This window comes from Bufo bufo, chromosome 6, assembly GCF_905171765.1.
Source record: "Bufo bufo chromosome 6, aBufBuf1.1, whole genome shotgun sequence".
NCBI lineage: Eukaryota > Metazoa > Chordata > Amphibia > Anura > Bufonidae > Bufo > Bufo bufo.
Window position 1 is genome coordinate 435,835,290 of NC_053394.1, and position 27,073 is coordinate 435,862,362.

Here is a 27,073-nt window from a genome sequence, read left to right on the forward strand (position 1 = left end):
CTTGGAGACGTATCTTGGCTAGAATCCACGGAATAAGAGAGAACGGCGGGAAAGCATACATCACGTCTTCTGACCATTGTTGAAGAAAAGCATCCACCGCCGGATCCGGTCTCCAACTGAAATACCTGGGAAGTTGGGCGTTCCAGCGAGATGCGAAAACGGGCCCCAACAGGACGCGATGGTGGAGAAGATTTCCACATCTAATCTCCAGTCGCTGGCATCCGAAATGTAGCGTGAATTCCAGTCGGCCAACGTGTTGTGTAGACCAGGCAGGTATTCCGCCACCACCGAAATGTCGTTGGTCAGGCAATAATCCCAGAAATCCTTCGCCAAGTGCGTCAGCATAGTGGAACGGGTACCTCCCATGGAGTTGATGTATCGAACAGCAGAGACATTGTCCATCCGAAGACGAATACATGCTCTGACTCTCCCACTGGTGAAGCTGTGAATCGCAAAGGAACCTCCTAGTAGCTCCAGAGCGTTGATATGTAAATGGGACTCTACTGCAGACCAGGGGCCTCCTGTGGAAACACCCTCGCAGTGGGCGCCCCAGCCGTGGAGGCTGGCATCCGACTCATCGACGATATCCGGACATGGGCCAAAAAGGGCTCTGCCGTTCCAGGCGGAAAGGTTGCCAATCCACCATTCCAACTCGTCCCTCGTTTCCGAGTCCAAGGAGATCAGATCCGCATAGGTTGCACCGGCTTGCAGGTGAGCGATCTTGAGGCGCTGCAGGGCTCGATAGTGCAGTGGCGCCGGGAATATCGCCTGAATGGAAGATGATAGAAGACCTATCACTCGTGCCAGATGTTGAAGCGAAATCTGTGATAAGGTCAGGGTGCGTCGCAACTCCTTGCGGATCGACCGCACCTTCGCAGAAGGAAGGCTGAGGGTCAAAGAGACCGAGTCCACCATGAACCCGAGGAACTCCATGGATTGAGAAGGAGTAAGACAGGATTTCTCGCGGTTGACTATGAAGCCCAGAGCGGAAATGAGCTGAACCGACATCTGAAGGTGTGATTGGAGAGAAACACGGTCTTCGGCCATGATCAGAATGTCGTCCAGATAAATTATAAGTCTCACCCCCCGATAACGGAGCCAAGCAACTACTGTATGCATAAGTTTGGTAAAACACCATGGGGCGGACGAGAGTCCGAAAGGAAGGCACGTGAAGCGCCAAACAGCCCCTTGCCATTGAAATTGAAGAAGATCCCTGAAAGAGGGCGCAATCGGGACCGTCAAGTACGCATCCTTGAGGTCTAACTTGGCCATCCAGTCGCCCGGAAGAAGCATGTCCCGCAGCAAGTGGATGCCCTCCATTTTGAAATGACGATACCTGACTAGGGTATTGAGGGCCTTGAGGTTGATGATGGGACGAAGTTGGCCTCCTTTTTTCTCCACCAAGAAAATGTTGCTGATCACGCCGTCGTGATCGAGAGGGGCTGGCTCTTTAGCCCCTTTGTGAAACAAAGCCTGTAATTCTGTGTCTACGAGACGCTGCGATTCCTGGGACCTGGCTGCGGGATGAAGCGGAGGCGCGACCCGCGGTGGTCCCACCAGCTCTATCTGAAAACCCTGAATCGTTGACAACACCCAAGGGTCATTGGTAATGGTCGCCCAAACATGAGTAAAATGTTGGCGTCTGCCCCCTACATAATTGTCCGAAAAAGGGGGAAGGGGAAGGAGACTTTGTCTGAGGTTTGGATTTCCTGTGTAAGGTCTCCCCTGTCCTGTAGCGCCACGGGATGGGAAGAAGGATGGCTGGTGCCTTTGATCTTGAGCCGGTGAACAGTAAGATGCGAAGGAGCCTCGACCCGCACCTCTGGTCTGAAATGAGGAGCGGCCGGACAGACGGCCCCTAGCACTGCCGGCCCTGGTGGAAACCCTACCACTAAATACCCTGCGCATTGAAGCCTGAGCTTTATCCAGGGCAGTAAAGGTCCCCACAAATTTACCCAGTTCTTTGATAAAAGGATCCCCGAAAAGGAAACCAAGGGCCTCTTTCCCTGATTCTGAGAGAGCCATATTGGTCAGTTTGGGCTCAATCTTCATTAAAATGGCCTTGCAGCGCTCAATAGCAAGGGAAGAGTTTGCATTTCCTGCCATGCAACTGGCTCTTTGGGCCCAACCACGGAGTTCTTCCGGGTTGACCTGCTGAACTTCCACTTTGGCAGTTTCCGCCATATCAAATTTTTTTTCCAAGGGGCCCCACAATGTCCAGTAACTTGTCTTACAAGCTTTGAGAGCCGAGTCTAGGCCTCTACGGGGGCTAAACCCCGATTTGGACAAAAATTGGACCATCTTCGGGTCCACGACCGGCGTCTCGCACACCTTATTGAGTATAGCCGAACGAGGGCATTCAGCCCGGAGTTTGTTCCGTACCTCCTTACTAAGGGGCTTACGGACCATGGACTCCAAATAACTGGTCACATGCGGGGCCGGTAGCCATTCTGCGGATCTAGGGTGATGCAGAGTGTCTGGGTCAAATAACGGGTCAACCAGGGAAAAGGCCTGACCGCGGTCTGATAGAGGATCCGCCTCAGACGGTCTCAGGGGTAATGGCGAGAAAGACACAGATGGTCTATGTGTAGGTGACATATCAGTGTCTAAATCATCGGAATCGTGATGAGATTCCATCAATGCCTCCTCATCTCTCTTGCGTGGCCTAAGCGCGCTGTCATTGGATGGAACAACGCCATCATTCACATCGCTTCTGGAGGCAATTGGGGCTGGCACAGGGATTGGGTTAGGGGCCAAACTAGAAGATGGGTTGGCAATCAATACCTGGGAAATGGAGTGAGTCAGCACTGAAGACATAGACCCCATGGCAGAAATAATGGCATCAGATATCGACTTTTGCAGAGGCAAGGCCTGCGTCTCAGAAGATATGGGCACTATTCCCCCTGACAACGGCACAATCCCCAGATTTGGTGAAGGGGATGGGTTGTCCCCTTGACAAGGGGTCCCCTGGGCCGAAGGTGGTGCCTTATGGGACATGATGAATATTCAGATGCCCACTGTTAACAATGTAATAAGTTGCAGTGCAATCAGCTATGCCCCTGGAGCAGAAGCACTGATAATAGGCCCAGAGGGGATAAGAATAACGCTAACTTAATCTAATATAACCTAACTAAATACTAAACTAAGCAGGGTTACCCTGCGTCACCTGTAAGAGAAAAACGCCTCCGTGTCTTGAAATAAAATTCATAGTTTTGATGCCTTCATAGTCATGAAAATAAAGAAAACTCTTTGAATGAGAAGGTGTGTCCAAACTTTTGGTCTGTACTGTATATATATATATATACATATATAGGTTGATTCCAAGGTAGGGAGAGGCTCATCTCAATCCAGGTAGAATAAGTACAAGACCTATATAGGGGAGCAGTAATTAAGATGTGTAAATAATCATATAGTAGCTGGAATTGTGCAACTTTCATAAAAGACAAGACATTCAGTGTAATACATGTTGCAGGCTTAATTAGAGGAATATCAAGTATGCAAGCTGGAATATAATCCTCATCAAGAGCATCAATGTGAGGATACACAATAAAGGGCAGAAGAAGGATTGCAGGAGAACACACAGCAATAATGGCGGCATGTGGCAAGACACACAAACAAACCTTAGTGATCAGGATCTGGAGGCATCGGGTAGACTTGTGTGTCAAGCGGGAGATCGGGGTATTTGAGCAGAGATGGAGGAGAACACTGCGCAGGCGCCAGCGTGCCGAAGTATCGCGAGAGTGATTACATCACTTGCGCATGCGCAAGAACACCCACCTCCGGACTGAGAGTGTCCAGAGATCGGGGCCTAATGCGCAGGCTCTGGAGGTAACGGATGTAGTGGAAATACGCAGGCGCAGGCTCGCCGCATGGCAGAGAATGTACAGGGCTTATGAAATAATATGTAACTATAATTAAATGCACATCGGTTATGAATAGAAAAGTACAAGCAAACAAGGGACATAGAAGCCAATACTAATAATAGCTCTAAACTATGTGGCGGTATATACTACCTGTTATGATGAGGCTATGGGGGTAATTTTTTCTGTGAAAAGTAAGAAGAGGAGAGTTAATGTGATCAAGGCTATATAGATCACAATAGTAATGATAAGCAAAAAACACAACAATCAATACATAAACAAAATATAGAAATCAAATACGAAAGTCAAAATCCCTATTCATTCCATGGGGAAACAAAGTGTCACGGCGGGCGTGCACTCAGACTCACAGATAACCCACCAACCAGGCTCTGGGCGAGAGACAGGGGAAGGGTCACCTCCTAGCTAATCCCTGACCTCTTTCCCTGCACTGCTCAGCCCACATGCAGACCTTTATGGTAGGTATGATGTGTCCCCGTGCCTGGGCTGAAACACCCTAAATTCCCTAAGATGGTGAAGAGGGGAAATAAGAGCAGCCTGCTCGCACAGAACCTGGATGGGAGAGATGACACAAAACAACCAAACTAGAAATCACACTTATCTTTCTGAGGCTGGAGTAGACAACCTTCCTTCCTAGCTTCCAAGACCACAATGATTCCTATAATCCGCTCAGAGCACTGGGATGGTGTACTATTTAAACTAATGACCCGACCCAGTGCACCTGATGAAAGGCGGATCCAGCACGGCTCCAAAACAAACACTAAACTCGTGCTGCTATCCTGGCCGACCTCCGCACATCGTCAGAGCGGACCATGACAGTACCCCCCCTTCTATGGGTGACCTCCGGACACCCCGGACCAACCTTATCCGGGTGGGACCTATGAAAGGCCCTCACCAGTCGGCTGGCGTTGACATCCAACGCCGGAACCCACATCCTCTCCTCAGGGCCGTATCCCCTCCAGTGCACCAGGTTCTGAAGGGAACCCCGAAGAACTCTAGAGTCGAGAACCCTGGAGATCTCAAACTCCAAGTTTCCCTCGACTAGAACAGGAGGAGGAGGCAATGGCGATGGTTCCACCGGTCTCACGTATTTTTTTTGTAAAGACCTGTGGAACACATCATGGATCCTCCAAGTCTGCGGAAGATCCAGCCGAAACGCTACAGGATTGATCACCGCATAAATTTTATATGGACCAATAAATCTTGGACCCAGTTTCCAAGATGGCACTCTCAATTTGATATTCTTAGTGGACAACCACACCAGATCACCAACAGGGTGGAATCAAGGAACTTCCATCTTTCAGCTGCTTCCACCACCTGAGGGAGCGGCGTACCTGAGAAGACAGGAAACATATTTTGTCTAACCCAGTAGGGTTGCAGTTCCACATGGCCAAGCATTCTGACTGAAGTGTGCCAGGGCCCAACAGACTGCCTCTGCAGTTGCTGACATGTGGCCCAACATCTTCATCAAGGTTCTGATGGAAACCACACGGGGGACCATTAGGAACCCTGCGGCTCTGATTAATTTCTGGCATCTCTCCGGAGTGAGGGAGAGAGTCATCCGAGATGAGTCTATTATTAACCCCAAGAATCTTCTTGATGTTGCTGGTAGGATTTTGGATTTTTCCAAATTTATTATCCAGCCTAAATGCTGGAGAAAATTAAGAGCCTGATGAAGATGGTTCTGCAACACATCTAGAGACGCTTCCTTTAGTAGCCAGTCGTCTAGATAAGGAATAATCTCTAGACCTTCTAGCCTCAAGGCTGCCACTATAGCCACCACAACCTTTGTGAAGGTGTGTGTGTGTGTGGGGGGGGGGAAGAGATTCCAAAAGGCAGGACAGCAAATTGAAAATGTCTGACAGTGCCCTTTAGAGAGACAGCAATCCATAGGTATCTTCTGTGATCCGGATGAACGGGTACATGAAGATACGTATCCTTGAGGTTGATGGTGACCATGAGGTCCCCTGGTTGCAGAACTTCTATGACCGAGCGAATGGTCTCCATTCTGAACCGTTTTTGGGTTATGAAACGGTTCAGGTAGTGGAGGTCTATTATCATTCGCCAGCTCCCACTTGGCTTGGGTACAAGGAACACGGGGGAGTACACTCCTGATCTTTTCTCTGCAGAGGGTACCTCCTCCAGAGCTTCCTTCTGTAGGTAAAGAAGGATGGATTGTTCTAGGCACGCCTGCTTTACTAGAGAGAGGAGTGAAGTCCTCACAGACTTTGAAGGAGGAGGAGCTAAGAAACTTATTCTGTACCCCTCCCTTATAACCTGAAGAACCCACTGGTCGGAAATTCTGTTTTCCCAATTTTTTTGGAAATGCCGGAGACGTCCGCCTACAGGAGTGAGCAAGCCGGGGGGAATAAGAGGGTCTACAATAAGACCTGCCAGGGGAGTAGAGATGGCGTCAAAGGCTCGACTTTTTTTCCCCCCGACGGTGCGAGGATATCCTCTGCCGTGAGATCTTTGCCCTCTGCGGGATCTATGGTAGGATTGGGATCTGGATCCCCTAAACTGCCTAACTCTCACTCTAGAGGATTGCTGAGGGAGACACTTTCCCTTTTTATCAGAGAGTCCCTCCATAATCTTGTCTAGCTCAGACCTGGTTCATAAGGGAGACCACAAAGATTGTATTTAGAGGCATTGTCTGCCTTCCAGGGCCTGAGCCAGAGAGGCCTCCTACTAGCCACAGAAAGAGCCATAGACTTTGAAGCCAACCTCAGCTGTTGAGATGTTGTCTCACTTAAGAAGTCCGCCCCCAAAAGCACATACCTGAACTGAGAAGAGATATCAGCTCTAGCCACGCAAGAGTTTAGATCTGTTTGGATTTCCAGGAGCTTCTTCCTGAGAAAATTGGCTACCTCCAAGGACGCAAGTGCAACTGAGGTGGATGCGGCAGAATAACTTCTTCTTAAAGTGCACTCAATCCTTCTATCCAGAGGATCCTGGAGATTAGAACCATAGTCAGAGGGAACCACAGTGCGTCTTGATAGCTTGGATATGGCTAAGTCCACCTTGGGAGGGGGGCCCCATTGGTACAGATGACCCTGGACTAAGGGGTACAAGGTTTTGAACCTCTTTAATATTACTGGTCCCTTTTCTGGATGCTTCATTCTGAGTGACTCTTCCACTTTGAAGGCCCTAGGCCCCCTAGAGGTGTATGCAGATGCTTCCCCTTGATCAACATCCTGGTCCCTTGACCTGATGGATTTCAACAGTCACTGAACTTTTTTAACTGGAAATATCTGGGTGGAAGAGTCCTCATCATCTTGACTATCTGAAGCCGAGGAATGGGTTTCATCAATAACCATCAAGTCTTCTCCAAAAGACGAAGATCTTCTAGGAGAACTTTGTCTGGGTCTTTTCTGGGCTAATGTGTCAGATATGGACTTGCCCACAAATTATTTTACCCAGGTTATCATGTCCAGAGACTGGGGCTCAGGATCTGGAGTGGGGCAACAACTCTGACATCTGCTATAGATATAGTCGTCAGGCAGTAAGGCGCTACAGCCCCAACACGTCAGGTGCCTATGTTTGGATGTAGACTTCCGTCCTGAAGAGGGTACATTCCCCGAGCCTGGAGAAGACATTGCAATAATTCAGCCGATGTGTGGGAGAAATGAACAGATAGCGTCAGCTGGGCTTCAGGAAGCGTCCGCAGTAGTGTGTGTGGCACACTGGCTTTAGTAACGCACAGTACAAGGCATCAGCAACTCTCAAAACGGAGAGACAGCTGAAGCCAACTGAGCCTCTTAAATAGCAGAGAGGAGTCCACCTCTCTGATGTGAGCGCCCTACTCCCTAAAAAAAAAACCTCGGAACCCCCCACCCAGGGGGACCCAAAGGGTCCCAATTCAGGCTAAGGAAAATATTTTCTTATTTTTAAGAACCAAAACGTAAGTGGAACTACTACTTCCAGTTCGGAAGCGCCCGCTATCCCTGCCGAGCAGAGAGAGGAGGAGGACCAAGATGGCGGCGGAAGGCCCAGGAAGCGCCACCCACACTGCTCCAGAGGACGGGGAGCGCACAGTGAACCGATCTAATTCTTCCAGGAACGGACGCCTCGGCACCAGGGGATCCCGAATCTGAAAGTAAAAAAATATAGAATAGTATTAGACTAGTATTAAAAGAGATTGGTCTAGATTGGTCTGACCACAGGACAGAAAAAATCGCATGGGGTCAGTGCAAGGGGAGTGGTTTATAGGGACCTAATGGGTTAATTAGTACTTTACTTTGTTTTAATTAATAAAAGTTCCACCTGTCCTGATTGTCCACAGGGGCAGTAATACCCCGTTGTGCTGCTGTTCAGGATGTACGGGAATGTGTTATAGAGCAGGAGGAGCTGAGCAGATTGATATAGCTTGATGGGAATTTATAATTTGATCATTTGAAATGGTTTTCCGGAAGTAGAATATTCTACCCTCAGGATAGTCCCTGATCAACTGCTTGAGGAGTAAAGGTCAAGGATGAAAACTCACCAGATTTAGACCTGCACAACGCTGGAAATGGCTTGTAGGTGAGTACTTGGTAATGAAGCAGCTCCCTTCTGTAGCAGGATCTCCACCTTCCCTAGCGTCTGTCTGCAGCACAATAATGGGTTAACAATCCCCCCTGTGAGCTAGCAGGACCTGTGGAATTTTTAATGATTAAGTCTACAACACCCCATCAGCTCATTGAGTTTTTTTTTCGCCCTGTGAGCAGGACAGGTGTATTGAGGAGACTGCAGGAACAGCTCTCACCTGCCGTCTAGTCTCCTATCCACTTCGGTGCTTACAGGCTGGCCGGGCGTCAGAACTCTGATTGCAGAGGGCATGTCAGGGCCGCTCTTCAATCAATGGGTCCTTTTTGTCTCTGTATATTATGTGCCTGCTGCTTGCTGTAGGTAAGACAGTAGTAGTAGTAGGGCTGTGTATATAACTTCTGTTGGGGGCATGGCTTCCACACTTTCTGGTTCCAGCTGCAGTATCCTTTAGCAGGTCTCTCGAGCCTGCTTCAATCAGTTTGCTGAAGCTATAGATTTGGTTTTTCTGGAGTTTGCTGATAAACTGCATCTGCAAGAGGTATGTGTCACCGCCAGCTCTCTGAGAAGCTCTGGCAGACGTTCTTCTGTACCTCTTGCATGATGTTCTTTGTTTTGGTTTCACTTTGTCATCGCCTTTTCTTCTCCTAGGTGTCACCTATTTACACTGATTGCCTCCCTTTATATTCCCTCCCATACTGCCTCACTTTGCGGTTTATACTACTTCCTGGATTGTGTTCACTGCTAGAGGCTGCAACTGCTGGTTCCTCAGATAAGTCTTTTCCTTTATTTGTGTTTCCGTGCTGGCTTGATTCTAGGTGACCCTGACTCCGTCCGTATTAAGTGCAGGGAGCCGGTGGTCGTGTCCCCTCACTATTATAGGGTTTTCAGGTGTTACATAGTATAAGGTACGTGGGCATGCAATTATCTATCATATAGACCTTTGCATGGGCATAGCAGTCAGGGAGAGCACTAGAAGTCTTATAGGGCTCACCCATATGTTCCTTAGTTTGGGATCAAGCCAGTCGGATGTTTATCCATAACTTCCAGTTTTCTGCATCACCTTCCGTGACAGTATGTCTGTTCTTTCTCTCCCCTCCTTCCCAGATTTATTGAATGATATTATAGGTATATATTGTACATTCTTTTAGATGTCAAGAGATTCAGGCAGAGAGTCTGCAGGAAAATCTACACAAAAGAGAAAGCATTTGGTGTGCAGGGAGTGTGTCAAACTCCTCTTCCAAATCGAATATAGCCAGCACCTGCTGATTACCTGGCGTTGCACGGAAGGAGCGTGCTCCACGAAATCAATAGAAAATCCAGCAAGCCGCCAATGTGTTCAATTTCTTCTTTATTGCCCAATAGTGCAAAGTATTTATAATTTTGGAAATACTTTGCACTATTGGGCAATAAAGAAGAAATTGAACACATTGGCGGCTTGCTGGATTTTCTATTGATTTCGTGGAGCACGCTCCTTCCGTGCAACGCCAGGTAATCAGCGGGTGCTGGCTATATTCGATCGACAGGAGTCAATCATGTCGTCCTCGTCTTAATGAAGATCAAGAACCCACCATTCAGGATGTAATAGTGTGGGTTAGAGGGGTCTATTAAAGAACTGAAGGATACTTTTTCTACCCCCAAGGAAAAGGTCAAGATATGGAGCATCCTCCCCACAAGGGGGTGTATCTTCCCCTATGGACGAGGATGTTGCTATAATAGAGGAAAGAAATGCTTCTTCAAAAGAGACCTCTTCTGATGAGGATGGCTTTGATAAAGGGAAGATTTACTTTCCTGCGGAAAAAGCACAAAAATTGCTTACGTTTGTGCAGGCCGAGGGCTAGCCTGGGGACCAGGGAGAAGCTCCCCCGGATGGTAGAGGACCAAGGGCCTTCAAAATAGATGGCTTGAACTCCACCTTAATGCAGGCGGAGTGGAAAAATCCGGAAAAGGCTCCTGTGATCTCTAGGAGATTCAAAATGATGTACCCCTTGGAGGAATCCCAGTCTAAGGACCAAAGGTGGATACAGCTATAGCAAAAATCTCTAAAAGAACTTTAGTTCCAGCCAAGGATGGCTCAAGCCTTGAAGATCCAATGGACAGGAGAACTGAAGTTGCCCTCAAAAGATCATATGTGGCAGCAGCAAGTCAGTCTGCTGTATCTATTGCCTCTTGTGAAGTTGGCTTGACAAGGTGCAAGAAGACAGACGGAGGGGTTCAGAGAGATGATATTCTGTCCTCATTTAAAAATATAAATATGGCGATTGACTACTTATGTGACTCAGCAAATCAGCAGTTGCGGTTTGCCTCTGAGGCTATGGCCCTCTCTACCACGGGGAGAAGAGCGTTGTGGTTGCGCCCCATGTCTGGGGACAACCCTTTAAATATCATTTGAGAAACTAGCTTTACTCCCCCGGTAGGCTGTTTGGTCCAGAATTGGACACTTTAATGCTAGAATTATCAGACAAAAAGGGTAAATCTTTACCGCAAGCTTCTATACCACTCCGTAGGTATTTCTCCAACAGAGATAGATCTCCCCCTAGAGCAAGATTCTCTCGGGCATCTGGCAGAGAGAGAGGGGGTGGTCCCCCTAGAAGAGGTGGCATTTGAGGGGCCCCTAAGCCTAACAGGAAGCAACAGTTTTGACATTCAAGATACTCCAGTAGGCGGTCGTCTGTCTTAGTTTTTTCGGGTGTGGGTACAAATAATAAAAGACCCTTGGGTCCTAAGCACTATCCAAAACGGCTATGCGCTTTCTTTTCTCCTGTACCCTCCGGAGAGGTTCATTGCGTCTCAGAACCTTCAAGAACCTTCTGGCCGCCCTGGAGCCGGTGCCTCCCTCTCAGGTAGGGTTAGGGCATGGGCGTCCACAGAAATTTTTCCGGGGGGGGGGGCATAATTTTATTGACATCCATGCTCTGCTTGTTTCTGAGGGTTATATTCATTATCACAATGTATAATAACGCATGAGCTGTGCAGTGGCGGATCCAGAGCCTGGTCTCGGGAGGGGCACTTCCAGATTATTTTCTGTCCGCCGCCACAAAACAAGGGTGCTTATAGAACAGACTACACAGTGTAGCGGTATACTGTATATTGTGTGGCACAGTGTAGAGGTATACTGTATATTGTGGGGCACAGTGTAGCGGTATACTGTATATTGTGGGGCACAGTGTAGAGGTATACTGTATATTGTGTGGCACAGTGTAGAAGTATACTGTACATTGTGTGGCACAGTGTAGAGGTATACTGTATATTGTGTGGCACAGTGTAGAGGTATACTGTATATTGTGTGGCACAGTGTAGAGGTATACTGTATATTGTGTGGCACAGTGTAGAGGTATACTGTATATTGTGTGGCACAGTGTAGAGGTATACTGTATATTGTGTGGCACAGTGTAGCGGTATACTGTACATTGTGGGGCACAGTGTAGCGGTATACTGTATATTGTGTGGCACAGTGTAGCAGTATACTGTATATTGTGTGGCACAGTGTAGAGGTATACTGTATATTGTGGGGCACAGTGTAGAGGTATACTGTATATTGTGTGGCACAGTGTAGAGGTATACTGTACATTGTGTGGCACAGTGTAGAGGTATACTGTATATTGAGTGGCACAGTGTAGAGGTATACTGTATATTGTGTGGCACAGTGTAGCAGTATACTGTATATTGTGTGGCACATTGTAGAGGTATACTGTATATTGTGGGGCACAGTGTAGAGGTATACTGTATATTGTGTGGCACAGTGTAGAGGTATACTGTACATTGTGTGGCACAGTGTAGAGGTATACTGTATATTGTGTGGCACAGTGTAGAGGTATACTGTATATTGTGTGGCACAGTGTAGCGGTATACTGTATATTGTGTGGCACAGTGTAGCGGTATACTGTATATTGTGTGGCACAGTGTAGCGGTATACTGTATATTGTGTGGCACAGTGTAGAGGTATACTGTATATTGTGTGGCACAGTGTAGCAGTATACTGTATATTGTGTGGCACAGTGTAGAGGTATACTGTATATTGTGTGGCACAGTGTAGAGGTATACTGTATATTGTGTGGCACAGTGTAGAGGTATATTGTGTGGCACAGTGTAGCGGTATACTGTATATTGTGTGGCACAGTGTAGCGGTATACTGTATATTGTGTGGCACAGTGTAGCAGTATACTGTATATTGTGTGGCACAGTGTAGCGGTATACTGTATATTGTGTGGCACAGTGTAGAGGTATACTGTATATTGTGGGGCACAGTGTAGCGGTATACTGTATATTGTGGGGCACAGTGTAGAGGTATACTGTATATTGTGTGGCACAGTGTAGAGGTATACTGTATATTGTGGGGGACAGTGTAGAGGTATACTGTATATTGTGTGGCACAGTGTAGAGGTATACTGTATATTGTGTGGCACAGTGTAGAGGTATACTGTATATTGTGGGGCACAGTGTAGAGGTATACTGTATATTGTGTGGCACAGTGTAGAGGTATACTGTATATTGTGTGGCACAGTGTAGAGGTATACTGTATATTGTGGGGCACAGTGTAGCGGTATACTGTATATTGTGGGGCACAGTGTAGAGGTATACTGTATATTGTGGGGCACAGTGTAGCGGTATACTGTATATTGTGTGGCACATTGTAGAGGTATACTGTATATTGTGGGGCACAGTGTAGAGGTATACTGTATATTGTGTGGCACAGTGTAGCGGTATACTGTATATTGTGTGGCACAGTGTAGAGGTATACTGTATATTGTGTGGCACATTGTAGAGGTATACTGTATATAGTGTGGCACAGTGTAGCGGTATACTGTACATTGTGTGGCACAGTGTAGAGGTATACTGTATATTGTGTGGCACAGTGTAGAGGTATACTGTATATTGTGGGGCACAGTGTAGAGGTATACTGTATATTGTGTGGCACAGTGTAGAGGTATACTGTATATTGTGTGGCACAGTGTAGAGGTATACTGTATATTGTGGGGCACAGTGTAGCGGTATACTGTATATTGTGGGGCACAGTGTAGAGGTATACTGTATATTGTGTAGCACAGTGTAGAGGTATACTGTATATTGTGGGGCACAGTGTAGCGGTATACTGTATATTGTGTGGCACATTGTAGAGGTATACTGTATATTGTGGGGCACAGTGTAGAGGTATACTGTATATTGTGTGGCACAGTGTAGCGGTATACTGTATATTGTGTGGCACAGTGTAGAGGTATACTGTATATTGTGTGGCACATTGTAGAGGTATACTGTATATAGTGTGGCACAGTGTAGCGGTATACTGTATATTGTGTGGCACATTGTAGAGGTATACTGTATATTGTGGGGCACAGTGTAGAGGTATACTGTATATTGTGGGGCACAGTGTAGAGGTATACTGTATATTGTGTGGCACAGTGTAGAGGTATACTGTATATTGTGTGGCACAGTGTAGAGGTATACTGTATATTGTGTCGCACAGTGTAGAAGTATACTGTATATTGTGGGGCACAGTGTAGAGGTATACTGTATATTGTGGGGCACAGTGTAGAGGTATACTGTATATTGTGTGGCACAGTGTAGAGGTATACTGTATATTGTGTGGCACAGTGTAGAGGTATACTGTATATTGTGGGGCACAGTGTAGCGGTATACTGTATATTGTGTGGCACAGTGTAGAGGTATACTGTATATTGTGGGGCACAGTGTAGAGGTATACTGTATATTGTGGGGCACAGTGTAGAGGTATACTGTATATTGTGTGGCACAGTGTAGAGGTATACTGTATATTGTGTGGCACAGTGTAGAGGTATACTGTATATTGTGTCGCACAGTGTAGAGGTATACTGTATATTGTGTGGCACAGTGTAGCAGTATACTGTATATTGTGTGGCACAGTGTAGCGGTATACTGTATATTGTGTGGCACATTGTAGAGGTATACTGTATATTGTGGGGCACAGTGTAGAGGTATACTGTATATTGTGTGGCACAGTGTAGAGGTATACTGTATATTGTGTGGCACGGTGTAGAGGTATACTGTATATTGTGTGGCACAGTGTAGAGGTATACTGTATATTGTGTGGCACAGTGTAGAGGTATATACTGTATATTGTGGGGCACAGTGTAGAGGTATACAGTATATTGTGTGGCACAGTGTAGAGGTATACTGTATATTGTGTGGCACAGTGTAGCGGTATACTGTATATTGTGTGGCACAGTGTAGAGGTATACTGTATATTGTGTGGCACAGTGTAGAGGTATACTGTATATTGTGTGACACAGTGTAGAGGTATACTGTATATTGTGTGGCACAGTGTAGCGGTATACTGTATATTGTGTGGCACAGTGTAGAGGTATACTGTATATTGTGGGGCACAGTGTAGAGGTATACTGTATATTGTGGGGCACAGTGTAGAGGTATACTGTATATTGTGTGGCACAGTGTAGAGGTATACTGTATATTGTGTCGCACAGTGTAGAGGTATACTGTATATTGTGTGGCACAGTGTAGCGGTATACTGTATATTGTGTGGCACAGTGTAGCGGTATACTGTATATTGTGTGGCACATTGTAGAGGTATACTGTATATTGTGGGGCACAGTGTAGAGGTATACTGTATATTGTGTGGCACAGTGTAGAGGTATACTGTATATTGTGTGGCACAGTGTAGAGGTATATACTGTATATTGTGTGGCACAGTGTAGAGGTATACTGTATATTGTGTGGCACAGTGTAGAGGTATATACTGTATATTGTGGGGCACAGTGTAGAGGTATACAGTATATTGTGTGGCACAGTGTAGAGGTATACTGTATATTGTGGGGCACAGTGTAGAGGTATACTGTATATTGTGTGGCACAGTGTAGAGGTATACTGTATATTGTGTGACACAGTGTAGAGGTATACTGTATATTGTGTGGCACAGTGTAGCGGTATACTGTATATTGTGTGGCACAGTGTAGAGGTATACTGTATATTGTGTGGCACAGTGTAGAGGTATACTGTACATTGTGGGGCACAGTGTAGAGGTATACTGTATATTGTGTGACACAGTGTAGAGGTATACTGTATATTGTGTGGCACAGTGTAGCGGTATACTGTATATTGTGTGGCACAGTGTAGCGGTATACTGTATATTGTGGGGCACAGTGTAGAGGTATACTGTATATTGTGTGGCACAGTGTAGAGGTATACTGTATATTGTGTGGCACATTGTAGAGGTATACTGTATATTGTGTGGCACAGTGTAGCGGTATACTGTATATTGTGGGGCACAGTGTAGAGGTATACTGTATATTGTGTGGCACAGTGTATAGGTATACTGTATATTATGTGGCACAGTGTAGCGGTATACTGTATATTGTGTGGCACAGTGTAGCGGTATACTGTATATTGTGTGGCACAGTGTAGAGGTATACTGTATATTGTGGGGCACAGTGTAGAGGTATACTGTATATTGTGGGGCACAGTGTAGAGGTATACTGTATATTGTGTGGCACAGTGTAGAGGTATACTGTATATTGTGTGGCACAGTGTAGAGGTATACTGTATATTGTGTGGCACAGTGTAGAGATATACTGTATATTGTGGGGCACAGTGTAGAGGTATACTGTATATTGTGGGGCACAGTGTAGAGGTATACTGTATATTGTGGGGCACAGTGTAGAGGTATACTGTATATTGTGGGGCACAGTGTAGAGATATACTGTATATTGTGGGGCACAGTGTAGAGGTATACTGTATATTGTGGGGCACAGTGTAGAGGTATACTGTATATTGTGGGGCACAGTGTAGAGGTATACTGTACATTGTGGGGCACAGTGTAGAGGTATACTGTACATTGTGTGGCACAGTGTAGAGGTATACTGTATATTGTGTGACACAGTGTAGAGGTATACTGTATATTGTGGGGCACAGTGTAGCGGTATACTGTATATTGTGTGGCACAGTGTAGAGGTATACTGTATATTGTGGGGCACAGTGTAGAGGTATACTGTATATTGTGGGGCACAGTGTAGCGGTATACTGTATATTGTGGGGCACAGTGTAGAGGTATACTGTATATTGTGTGGCACAGTGTAGAGATATACTGTATATTGTGGGGCACAGTGTAGAGGTATACTGTATATTGTGGGGCACAGTGTAGAGGTATACTGTATATTGTGGGGCACAGTGTAGAGGTATACAGTATATTGTGTGGCACAGTGTAGAGGTATACTGTATATTGTGGGGCACAGTGTATGCTATATGTGTATAATAAACATATTTCATATGAACACTTACAGTTACTTGGCTTGGCCCTTGGGGATCTCGGACACCACTTCCACACTTTGGCCGGGGGCTCGGCGGAGCTGATGTGTTTTATCCTAATGAGAAAGATTTCATAATAAGGATTTGGAGAAGGGGCAGAGGGATAGCAGAGCAGGGAGAGGCTGGTGCTGCTACTAGGGGGTCATACCATGGGGGAGTAATAAAGCCGACCATAATGCCCCCCGCAGTAGAAATAATTCTCCTTATAATGCCCCCAGTTGAGCTAATGTCCCCATAGTTCCCCCATAATGTGACAGTATAAAATACCCCTATATAGTGCCCCTGTAGATGACCCCATAGTACTCCTCTCCCCCCTTCCTCCTAGTGCCCCCCATAATGTACCAGTATAAAATGCTACTGTACAGAGCCCCCCATATAAAACACCCCTTCTTTGTGGCCTCAGTAAATGCCCCTATAGTGCCCCCAATAATGTGCCAGTAATAACAGCCCCCCCATCATGTGCCAGTAATGACAGCCCCCCCTTGTGCCAGTAATGACAGCCCCCCCATTATGTGCCAGTAATGAAATCCCCCCCATTATGTGTCAGTAATGAAATCCCCCCCATTATGTGCCAATAGCCAGAGCCCCCATTATGTGCCAGTAGCCAGAGCCCCCCATTATGTGCCAGTAGCCAGAGCCCCCCATTATGTGCCAGTAGCCAGAGACCCCCATTATGTGCCAGTAGCCACCAGTATTGTACACAAAAAAAAAAAAAACCACATACTTACCTCCTTGGCAGCCATGCGATGCAGGCCTCTTCCGGCCTGTGTCCCGCGCTGAATGGCTCAGGCGGCGCGATGACGTCATCGCGCCGCCTGCGCCGGCCCCTGATAGGCTGCCGTCCTAGTGCCTGCAGCCTATCAGAGGAAGGGAAAGGGACACGCCTCTCCCTCCCCTGCCTCAGCACAGTCATCTGTATCGCTGTCCTGAGGACGGCGATACAGATGACTATGGAGATGAGCGCGTACACAATGGAAGAGTTCATCTCCATGTGCACTGATTTCCAGGGGGGGGGCACTTGCCCCCCCATGCGGAGGCCCATGGGTTAGGGGTTTATTCCCCAGTATTCTTAATTCCCAAACCTTCAGGAAAATCGTGTCTGATAATAGAGCTGAGGTATTTAAACCGTCACTTGGTAAAGAATACTTTTCGGATGGAACTTTGTATTGGGAATTTCCCCCTACAGTGGGACCTAATTTCTCAGGGGTCTCAATTGTGTCACAATCTGAGGTACTTCCATCTAACAGCTTGGAAGTTAGTAGGCCCATACTAAAAGCTAGATGTTTTTCAGATAGGGCCCTAAATACCTTAGCACACTCTAGGAGTGTATCTACTAACAGAACTTGTGCCAGAATTGGAGAAAAATTACAGTTCCTGGTGTATAGGAAGAGGTATTAATCCTTCTTCCCCATCTAGACCCCAAATACTAGAGTTCCTTCAGGATGGTTTTGATAGAGGATTATTTACCAGTACAATCCGTGTTCAGGTGGCCGCTCTTTCAGCTTATCTCCAGGAGAAATTGTGTCAATTTCAGGAGGCGTCAATTTTGACGTAAATTTGTTTTCCCTGAGTCCTAACAGCAGCACAAGTGGGGTATTCGCCCCTGTGAAGCTGGTCAGGACAGGCGGAATTTTTGTTGAATAAAATTCTGCATCATCAATAATTAATTAGTTAATTAATTCCCCCCCTTAGATAGACCGTCCTCCACAGGACTAGTTGCTTTTTTAACAAGTAATCATAACAGCATAGAGGGAGGGATATTTGTGTGCTGCTGTTAGGACTAAGGGAAAACAAATTTACGTCAAAATTGACGCTTCCCTTTCGTCCTAACCAGCAGCAGAAGTGGGGAAGTAGCAAGGAACCTCACACAAATTTTGGGAGGGCTAAAGGACTAATACTAAGTAGTTGAATTATCCTACAGGAGTTAGAGAGCTGACCTATGGACGAGCAGCATTTAACACAGACCGCCCAAAGGCTGTTCCCTCTGAACGCCTACTCTCTAGGCGGTAATGGGAAATAAAAGTGTTTTGCGTACTCCACGAGGCAGCAGCACAAATTTGCTCTAAAGGGATTAGTTTCCTTTCTGCATATGACGTAGAAACTGCCCTTGTAGAATGGGCAGATAAGAAGGATGGCGGTGGTAAGTCTTGGGACGTAAATGCCAGCTTAATAGCCTCTTTAATCCATCTGCTCAAGGTGGGCTTGGAAACCTTGAGCTCTCTGTTGTTCCCTGAATAAGCGATCAGCAGATTTTCCGATCTCCTGAACTCTTCAGTTCTGTTTAAATATATTCTGAGGACCCTTGGGATGTCCAAGGAAAGTAATCTCTCCTCCTCAGGAGTGTTAGGCCTCTTTCACACTTGCGTTGTCCGGATCCGGCGTGTACTCCACTTGCCGGAATTACACGCCGGATCCGGAAAAACGCAAGTGTACTGAAAGCATTTGAAGACGGAACCGTCTTCCAAATGCGTTCAGTGTTACTATGGCAGCCAGGACGCTATTAAAGTCCTGGTTGCCATAGTAGGAGCGGGGGAGCAGTATACTTACAGTCTGTGCGGCTCCCGGGGCGCTCCAGAGTGACGTCAGAGCGCCCCATGCGCATGGATGACGTGATCCATGTGATCACATGATCCATGCGCTTGGGGCGCCCTGACGTCACTCTGAAGCGCCCGGGGAGCCGCACGGACGGTAAGTATGCTGCTCCCCCGCTCCCCGCTACACTTTACCATGGCTGCCAGGACTTTAGCGTCCTGGCAGCCATGGTAACCATTCTGAAAAAGCTAAATGTCGGCTCCGGCAATGCGCCGAAACGACGTTTAGCTTAAGGCCGGATCCGGATCAATGCCTTTCAATGGGCATTAATTCCGGATCCGGCCTTGCGGCAAGTGTTCCGGATTTTTGGCCGGAGCAAAAAGCGCAGCATGCTGCGGTATTTTCTCCGGCAAAAAACGTTCCGTTCCGGAACTGAAGACATCCTGATGCATCCTGAACGGATTTCTCTCCATTCAGAATGCATTAGGATAATCCTGATCAGGATTCTTCCGGCATAGAGCCCCGACGACGGAACTCTATGCCGGAAGACAAGAACGCAGGTGTGAAAGAGCCCTTAGAAGTAGGAGAAAACACCGGCAGTGTTATCGTCTGATTGGTATTTACAAACGAAGGAACCTTTGGTAGAAAGGTAGGCAGAAATCTTAACAGGACCTTGTCCTGCAGAAAACTTAAATATGGTTCCGCTGCCCCCAGGGCCTGGAGCTCACCAACCCTTGGTTATGGCCAAGAGAAAGGTAACTTTGAGGGAAAGGTATTTTAAGTCTACCTGTTCCAAAGGCTCGAAGGGGGGAGAGCACAACCCCCTTAAGACCACTGGCAGCTCCCACTCAGGGATTGGTCTCTGGATGCTGGGCCTAAGCCTCTGAGCACCTTTAAGGAACCTCTTGATTAGGGGGTCCTGAGAAATTAGTTTACCAAGGCATGCTGACAGGGCAGCAACATGAGCTCTCAGTGTAGATGGGCTTAGACCCTTGTCTAGACCATCCTGCAGGAATTGAAGGATATCAGAGAGAGGAGGATCTGAGGAAACTACCTCTCTATTCGTGCACCATCGCATAAATATCTTGAATATGCGGGAATATTTCTGGTTCGTAGAATCCGCTCTGGAGTGAGAGATTGTTCTCAGGACCTCCACCGAAAGCCCTCTAGCTTCTAGAAGGGACCGGTCAGTCTCCAGGCTGTCAGACTGAGCCTCCTCAGATCTAGACAGGGACCTGTGTTCTGGTACACTAGGTTCTGTATTAGGGGAAGTCTCCAATAATTGCCCTGACTCATCTGCATGAGCTGGGTGAACCAAGACCTCTTCGGCTAGAATGGAATGATGGCTATCACTGAGGTCTGGTCTTGCTTGATCTTCATCAATACCCTTGGTATCATGGAAATTGGAGGGAACACATAAGCCAGCCTGAACCTCCATGTTATGGACAGAGCATCTATCGCTACCGGATTGTCCTCTTTGTACAGGGAGCAGAACCTGCTTACTTTGGCGTTCAAACAAGTTGCCATCAAATCGATCTCGGGAGTCCCCCAGCGCTGGACTATCCTGGAGAAGATGTTGTCGTTCAGGGACCACTCTCCCGGTACCGGAAGGCCCCGACTTAGACGATCTGCTACTATGTTGAGATCCCCTCTGATGTGGACTGCCACTAGATGAGATAGATTGCTCTCTGCCCAAGATAGAATTAATCCCACCTCCCTCAGGAGGGTCCGGGATCTCGTTCCTCCTTGTCTGTTTAGGTAAGCAACCACAGTTGTGTTGTCGGTCCGTACTCTCACAGCCTGATTTTGGATGAGAGGAGAGAAGTGATTGAGGGCTAACCTGACCGCCCTCAACTCCCTCAGATTGGACAAGAGGAGTCTCTCCTGAGGATTCCAGGTATTCTGAACTGTATTGTGTCCCAGATGGGCTCCCCAGCCTAGAAGGGAGGCGTCTGTGGTCAAAATCACCCAAGTAGGTTGGGATAAAGGCTTTCCATCCAGTAGGTTCTTCCACCACCTGAGGGAGGAACGGACTTCTACAGACAGGGAGTGATTCCGATCTAGGTCCCTGGGTTTGCGACTCCAAACCGCTAAGACCTCCTCTTGCAGTGGGCGAAGATGCCACAAGGCCCAAGGTACTGCCTCTGCAGATGCTGATATATGGCCTAACATCCTCATAAGAACCCTTATGGAGACTCGTCTGGGCGGTATAAGAGACTGTGCGGCTTTTATTACTCTGTCCCTCCTCTGTGGGGACAGGTATAGGGTCATCAGTTGTGAAACGATCACAAACCCCAAGAACGTTCTCGTGGTTGACGGAATTAAGTGCGACTTGTCCCAATTTATCAGCCAACCTAAACCCTGGAGAATCTGGAGAGCTTGTTGAAGCTGACTCTGCAGGACGTCTGCATTTGCAGCTTTTAAAAGCCAATCGTCCAAGTACGGTACGACCTCTAGCCCAAGAAGTCTTAAATGGGCAACCACAGGAGCCACTACCTTTGTGAAGGTGTGCGGAGCTGAGGATATGCCGAAGGGCAATACAGCAAACTGGTAGTGCTTCACTACCCCTTGCAAGGCCACAGCAACTCTGAGATATTTCCTGTGTGCTGGGCAGATGGGAACATGAAGGTAAGCATCCTTCAGGTCTATAGTTACCATCATATCTCCTGGGTTCAGGATGTTTAGTACAGAGCGAATGGTTTCCATCCGGAAACGCTTCTTCCTGATGAAACGATTTAAGTAACGTAAATCGATGATCATCCGCCAGTCTCCTGATGGTTTTGGTACCAGAAAGATGGGAGAATAAACTTCCTGCCGCCATTCGCGAGGAGGAACCTCCTCTAATGCCCCTTTCTGTATATACTGGAGAACTGAGTCTTCCAGGATTAATTGTTTGTCGGGTGCTAAAGTCCTTGTTAGGACGAACTTGTCCCGAGGAAGGGAAATTAAATCTATTTTGTACCCTGATGCTATCACGTGTAGCACCCAAGGGTCTGGAATTTTTTGCATCCAAAAACTTTTGAATAAACTCAAATGTCCACCGACTGGGGGACTGAAAACTGGTCCTTCCTCTGGGACACCGGGGGGTGGGGAAGGGGAATTGACGGGCTGTAGAGAGTCATAGATCAGCCCTGCGGTTTCCACGACCGCGACCCCTACCTCTCTTACTACCTTCAGAACGCCTCTGGGTTCTATCTCCCCCCTGAAATCTTCCTCCTCCTCTACCTCTTCCTCGACCCCGAAAGGACTGCTGGGGGAGGGATTTACCTTTCTTGTCCGCTAAGTTCTCCATGAGAGAAACTAATTCAGAACCGAACAATCTACCCGGTTCATAGGGAAGGGAGCAAAGGTTAAACTTGGACGTGTTGTCCGCCGCCCATGGTTTTAACCAGAGTGGGCGCCTACTGGCTGAGGAAAGCGCCATAGATTTGGCCGCTAATTTTAATTGTTGTTGGGAGGAATCTAATAAGAAATCAATCCCCAGTAAGAGAGTCTTGAATTGGTCCAGGATGTCGTCCCGGGCAACCCCGGAATCCAAGTCTGATTGGATTCTGAGAGTGCGTGCACGGATGAACTCTGATACCTCAGAGCACGCTATAGCAACCGAGGCAGAGGCGGAGGCAGCCGAGTAGTTGCGTCTAAGCGTGCACTCTGCTCGTCTGTCTAGGGGATCCTTTAGGTTTCTGCCGTCATCTGAGGGGACTAGAGTCCTTTTGGAGAGCTTCGATATGGCCATGTCCACCTTTGGAGGTGGAACCCAGAATAAAGAATCCGCATCCTGTAAAGGGAACATTAGTTTAAACCTCTTTGTTAAAACTGGACCTTTCTCCGGGTGTTTCCACTCGGTTGCCATTCATTTCTTTAGAGACTCATCCACTTTAAAGGCCCTTGGCCCCCTAGAGGTGGACTGTGGAGCTTCCCCTTGCTCAACAGCATGGTCCCTCGACCTGATGGAGCGTAACAGTCTTTGGGTCTTTTCGGCTGGAAAGAGGAAGGCCGAACTCTCTTCCTCAGAGGAAGAATTATCCTCAATGGAGACGACGTCTTCAGACATAGGTACAGGACCCGGAGAAGCCTGTCTGGGCCTCTTGTTAGAGACTGCTCCCTTGATCTTGGCAATGGACGTATCCATGAACTGCTTCATCCATGAAAACATCTCCACCACCGATGGTTCTGGGTCCGTTGGTCTGGGTCGGCAGCCTGGGCATCGGTGGAATTCGTACGAATCCGGCAATGGGGTGCTGCAGCTGGAGCAGGCGAGATGCCTCTGCTTCTGAGTGGATTTGCCTAAGAAACAGACAACAGGATAAGAATTTGGACCCAAGAATGGCTCTAAAAGGAGAGCAGTACCTTACCAGAAAGAAAAAGCAAGGTGACTTCAAGGAAAACTTCCTGAGCCCAGGAGTAGTCAAACAGCAGAAGTCAGTTGAGCTCAGAAAACTGAGAGCAACACTGACCTGCCTCACACGGGTGCCTTAAATAGCGCAAGGGGGAGGAGTTTATAGCCACTCCCCCACCCTGGGGGTGGATCCCGAGTTAAACTACAATTTTAATAAAAATAATATAATTTCTCTATTTCCCCCCGTTGGGTGCTCCAGCAAAACTGAGGGCACGAACTTAAGAGGGTTTTAAACAGGGGGAGCGCTGAACAAAGCGCTGGAGGACGGAGCCGCGGACCGGAAGTGACATCAATGACGTCAATGAGACGCCGGAGGAGCGCGGAAGCGAATGCTAAGCGGCACACGAGGTAAGAGGCAGGAGTAGCCAAACAGCAGCTATCGCCCCCCCTCTCATCCGATATGACTGTAAAACATAGATGGGCTCCGAAGTAATCCACCGCAGGCAGGAGAGGGCAGGACACTCTAGGATACCTAGAAAAACAAAAAGGCAGAATTAAAGATCATAATAACCATATTATAGAGTTATAGATAACTATGGGAGACTCCAGTAAGGAGTCTAGCCTGTCCTGGAGTCCACAGGACAATAAAAAAGCAACCCCGTCCAGTTGGGGGCCGGGTTATATGGGGTAGGGCAGGGGTGTCAAACTCAAATTCATCGGGGGCCGCATCAGCATCACCCTCAAAGGGCCGGTTGTATCTGTAGGACTATGTGTCCACTCTTTATTATCATAAATTATTGTCACTGCATTCAATTATTACTGTTTTTTGTAATAATGTGAGTAATAACTAGCTGTGAAAGCAGAAACATAGTCAGAATAATCTTTTTTTTTTTTTTTTAAACATCTGTGGATGACGGACACGGTTATGGGGGGATCTGTGGATGACGGACACTGTTATGGGGGATCTGTGGATGACGGACACTGTTACGGGGGGATCTGTGGATGACGGACACTGTTATGGGGGGATCTGTGGATGACGGACACTGTTATGGGGGGATCTGTGGATGACGGACACTTATGGGGGGATCTGTGGATGACGGACACTTATGGGGGGATCTGTGGATGACGGACACTGTTACGGGGGGATCTGTGGATGACGGACACTGTTACGGGGGGATCTGTGGATGACGGACACTGTTATGGGGGATCTGTGGATGACGGACACTGTTATGGGGGGATCTGTGGATGACGGACACTGTTATGGGGGGGGATCTGTGGATGACGGACACTGTTATGGGGGGATCTGTGGATGACGGACACTGTTATAGGGGATCTGTGGATGACGGACACTGTTACGGGGGGATCTGTGGATGACGGACACTGTTATGGGGGATCTGTGGATGACGGACACTGTTATGGGGGATCTGTGGATGACGGACACTGTTATGGGGGGATCTGTGGATGACGGACACTGTTATGGGGGGGATCTGTGGATGACGGACACTGTTATGGGGGGATCTGTGGATGATGGACACTGTTATGGGGGGATCTGTGGATGACGGAGACTGTTATGGGGGGGATCTGTGGATGACGGACACTGTTATGGGGGATCTGTGGATGACGGACACTGTTATAGGGGGGATCTGTGGATGACGGACACTGTAACGGGGGGATCTGTGGATGACGGACACTGTTACGGGGGGATCTGTGGATGACGGACACTGTTATGGGGGGATCTGTGGATGACGGACACTGTTATGGGGGGGATCTGTGGATGACGGACACTGTTATGGGGGGGATCTGTGGATGACGGACACTGTTATGGGGGGATCTGTGGATGACGGACACTGTTATGGGGGGATCTGTGGATGACGGACACTTATGGGGGGATCTGTGGATGACGGACACTTATGGGGGGATCTGTGGATGACGGACACTTATGGGGGGATCTGTGGATGACGGACACTTATGGGGGGATCTGTGGATGACAGACACTGTTACAGGGGGAGATCTGTGGATGGCAGTGTTATATATGTGCCATCCACAGACCCCCCACCCCATAACAGTGCCATCCACAGACCCCCCACCCCATAACAGTGCCATCCACAGACCCCCACCCCATAACTGTGCCATCCACAGATTCCGTGTAAACCCCCCCCCCAGTATACAAATATAAAATGTATTATTGAATTAAAAGTTATTAAACATGCCCCCTCACTCCTAATTGTACCGTATATCCTAATTGCTTGTGTATAATGCCGGCAGGCAGGACGGGCGGCCGGCGCGTCACTCACTGACGTCACTTGCCTGCGCCGCCTGCTTCATTCATAAAGGAGGCGGTGCAGGCACGTGACATCAGGGAGTTACGCTGCCGCCCGCCCTGCATTCTACACAAGCAATTAGGATATACGGTACAATTATTTCCTGTGTAGAACGGTTGGCGCCGCTAGAGGGCAGATGTTCTCTGGCTTGTAGGCTGCCGCGCATGCGCTGAAGAGGCGGCTTTCTTGTGTCAAAAAAAAAAAGCGAGAATAAAAGGTGAAGGCTGGCGGCCGGCGGCGGCTGCGCGGGCCACATGACGAGGTCTGGCGGGCCGGATTCGGCCCGCGGGCCTTGTGTTTGACACCTATGGGGTAGGGGCTTAATTAGTTAATTACTAATTAGGATACTTAGGCAGAAATTTTTTGTTCATTAAAAATTCCGCCTGTCCTGACCAGCTTCACAGGGGCAAATACCCCACTTGTGCTGCTGGTTAGGACGAAAGGGAAGTCTAAGTGTATATATTGACAGAACGAGAGTTCCGTATAGACAAGAGTTTGTTTATTACGTTTCAGGGTAACAGTAGAGGAAAAATCCGCCTCCAAAGCAACAATATCCAGAGGGATCTCAGAATGTATTAAGGAGCATACATAAGTCAGAATTTACAACCACCCGAGATAAAAATGATAAGATCTTGCGCTGAATCTGGAAGTGAAGATAACACCAAATACAAAATGAATACTAGTATAATAAATAATAATAATAATGGGAAAGTTAAGTTGGGGATATTTTTCAGTGCACTCTAACCTTTACAGGAGAACTTAATGTGACCTTCTCTAACCTTCTGAATGCACATGTCCAACTGTTCAGTGCTTTTTGCACAACTTGCTGTTCTCTAACGAGGAGCTTAAAGAGGACCTTTCACTAATTTAAAAACTAAAAACTAACTATATCAGTGGGCAGAGCGGCGCCCAGGGTTCCCCCTGCACTTACTAGTATGTCTGGGCGCCGCTCTGTTCCCCCGGTATAGGACTCCCAGGCTTTGAGCTGTGCGCTACGATTGGCCAGCGCTGCAGCAAGGGACAACCCTAATACAAAAACTCCGCCCAGTACAACAGAGGGAGCTGCAGACACCGGAGCCTATACCGGGGGAACGGAGCGGCACCCAGACATACTAGTAAGTGCAGGGGGACCCCTGGGCGCCGCTCTGCCCACTGATATAGTTAGTTTTTAAACTAGTGAAAGG

General features: G+C 47.7%; 1 long non-coding RNA gene across 1 annotated transcript; it reads left to right on the forward strand.

The window, feature by feature from the left end:
- Nucleotides 1-511: 511 nt before the first annotated feature.
- LOC121004956 lies at nt 512-26,195 on the forward strand. The gene is made up of 4 exons (XR_005779845.1): nt 512-523; nt 4,489-4,494; nt 8,942-8,947; nt 26,099-26,195. It is a non-coding gene; the product is annotated as an uncharacterized LOC121004956 (long non-coding RNA).
- Nucleotides 26,196-27,073: the final 878 nt, after the last annotated feature.